Here is a 2,713-nt window from a genome sequence, read left to right on the forward strand (position 1 = left end):
TTCAAAAATCTTTCAAAAATATTTTCAAAAAAAAAATTTCTCTTTTGTTTTCGAAAAAAATAAAAATGTTTTCAAAAATTTATTCAAAATTTTTAAGAATGAATTCTAGTGTTTCATGAAGCATGTTGAAGCCTGGCTGGCTGTAAAGCCATGTCTCAATCCTTATACCCAAGAGAAGAGCTTCTTTATCTTTCTTAGCCAATTGGCTATTGAATGTAAGGAATGTCAGGCGTGTCATGTCTGAGTTATATACTAAAGCTTGGCTGGCTATTAAGCCATGCCTGACCCTTTGATTGGAGCTTTAGAGCATAAGATTCCTGGAATTCATATTAAAAATTTTGGAATCCTTTTTTTTTTCTTTTTCAAAAGAATTTTTCGAAAAATATAAAATAAAAAAAATTAGAAAATCATAAAAATCAAAAATATTTTTGTGTTTCTTGTTTGAGTCTTGAGTCATATCATAAGTTTGGTGTCACTTGCATATGCATCTTGCATTTTTCGAAAATATCATGCATTCATAGTGTTCTTCATGATCTTCAAGTTGTTCTTGGTAAGTCTTCTTGTTTGATCTTGATGATTTCATGTTTTGTGTCTTTTCTTGTTTTTCATATGCATTCTTGAATCCTTAGTGCGTAAGCATTAAAGAATTCTAAGTTTGGTGTCTTGCATGTTTTCTTTGCATTAAAAAATTTTTCAAAATTGTGTCTATGATGTTCATCTTGACATTCAAAGTGTTCTTGGTGTTCATCTTGACATTCATGGCATTCTTGCATACATTCATGTTTTGATCTAAAAATTTCATGCATTGCATAATTTTCATGTTTTCATAAAAATTCAAAAAATCAAAAAAATATCTTCCCCTTTTTCTCTCATCAAATTCGAAAATTGAGTTGACTTTTTCAAAAATTTTTAAAAATCAAAGTTGTTTCTTATGAGTCAAATCAAATTTTCAATTTGAAAATCTTATCTTTTTCAAAATCTTTTTCAAAAATCAAATCTTTTTCAAATTTCTTAGTTATTTTCGAAAATTCCAAAAATCTTTTTCAAAAATCTTTTTCTTATTTTTATATAAAATTTTCGAAAATAACTAATCAATTAATGTTTTGATTCAAAAATTTCAAGTTTGTTACTTACTTGTTAAGAAAGATTCAAACTTTAAGTTCTAGAATCATATCTTGTGATTTCTTATGAATCAAGTCATTAATTGTGATTTTAAAAATCAAATCTTTTTCAAAAACTAATTTCTATCATATCTTTTCAAAAAAATATCTTCTTATCTTATCTTTTTCAAAATTTAATTTCAAAATATCTTCTCTAACTTCCCAACTTCTTATCTTTTCAAATTTGTTTCAACAAACTAACTAACTTTTTGTTTGTTTCTTAACTTTTTCAAAACTACCTAACTAACTCTCTCTCTCTAATTTTCGAAAATATCTTCCCTCTTTTTCAAAAATTTATTTTTTTTATTAACTAATTATTTTTATTTTTTATTTAAAAAAAAATTTCGAAAAAAATACTAACCTTTTTCAAAAACTATTTTCAAAAATCACTAACTCTTTTTCAAAAATTGTTTTCAAAAATTCACTTCCCCCTCTCATCTTCTTCTATTTGTTTATTGATGTACTAACATCTTTCCTTCAACTCTCCAAAAATCCGAACCCCCTCTCTCTCTGAGTTCAGATTTTCTTCCCTTCTTTTCTTCTACTAACACAAGGATCCCTATACCGTGGTGTAAAGGATCCATATTATTATTACTATTTTTTCTGTGCCATCTTCTTTGTCATATGAGCAGGAGCAAGGACAAAAACATTCTTGTTAAAGCAGATCCAGAACCTGAAAGGACTCTGAAGAAAAAATTAAGAGAAGCTAAAATACAACAATCCAGAGATAACCTTTCAGAAATTTTCGAACAGGAAAAGGAGATGGCAGCCGAAAATAATAATAATATAAGGAAGATGCTTGGTGACTTCACTGCACCTAATTCCAATTTACATGGAAGAAGCATCTCCATTCCTGCCATTGGAGCAAACAACTTTGAGCTGAAACCTCAATTAGTTTCTCTGATGCAGCAGAACTGCAAGTTTCATGGACTTCCATCTGAAGATCCTTTTCAGTTCTTAACTGAATTCTTGCAGATATGTGATACTGTTAAGACTAATGGAATAGATCCTGAAGTCTACAGGCTCATGCTTTTCCCTTTTGCTGTAAGAGACAGAGCTAGATTATGGTTGGATTCTCAACCTAAAGACAGCCTGAACTCTTGGGATAAGCTGGTCACGGCTTTCTTAGCCAAGTACTTTCCTCCTCAAAAGCTGAGCAAGCTTAGAGTGGACGTTCAAACTTTCAAACAGAAAGAAGGTGAATCCCTCTATGAAGCTTGGGAAAGATACAAACAGTTGACCAAAAAGTGTCCTTCTGACATGCTTTCAGAATAGACCATCCTGGATATATTCTATGATGGTTTATCTGAGCTATCAAAGATGTCACTGGACACTTCTGCAGGTGGATCCATTCACCTAAAGAAAACGCCTGTAGAAGCTCAAGAACTCATTGACATGGTTGCTAATAACCAGTTCATGTACACTTCTGAAAGGAATCCTATGAGCAATGGGACGCCTATGAAGAAGGGAGTTCTTGAAGTTGATACTCTGAATGCCATATTGGCTCAGAATAAAATATTGACTCAGCAAGTCAATATGATCTCTCAAAGTCT

The 2,713-nt window shown here is 30.8% G+C and overlaps 1 non-coding gene across 1 annotated transcript; it reads right to left on the reverse strand.

Moving 5' to 3' along the window:
- Window positions 1-2,318: 2,318 nt before the first annotated feature.
- LOC112760744 (small nucleolar RNA R71) lies at window positions 2,319-2,426 on the reverse strand. Its single transcript, XR_003181169.1, has one exon. It is a non-coding gene; the product is annotated as a small nucleolar RNA R71 (small nucleolar RNA).
- Window positions 2,427-2,713: the final 287 nt, after the last annotated feature.

This window comes from Arachis hypogaea, chromosome 16 (assembly GCF_003086295.3).
Source record: "Arachis hypogaea cultivar Tifrunner chromosome 16, arahy.Tifrunner.gnm2.J5K5, whole genome shotgun sequence".
In the NCBI taxonomy this organism is placed as follows: domain Eukaryota; kingdom Viridiplantae; phylum Streptophyta; class Magnoliopsida; order Fabales; family Fabaceae; genus Arachis; species Arachis hypogaea.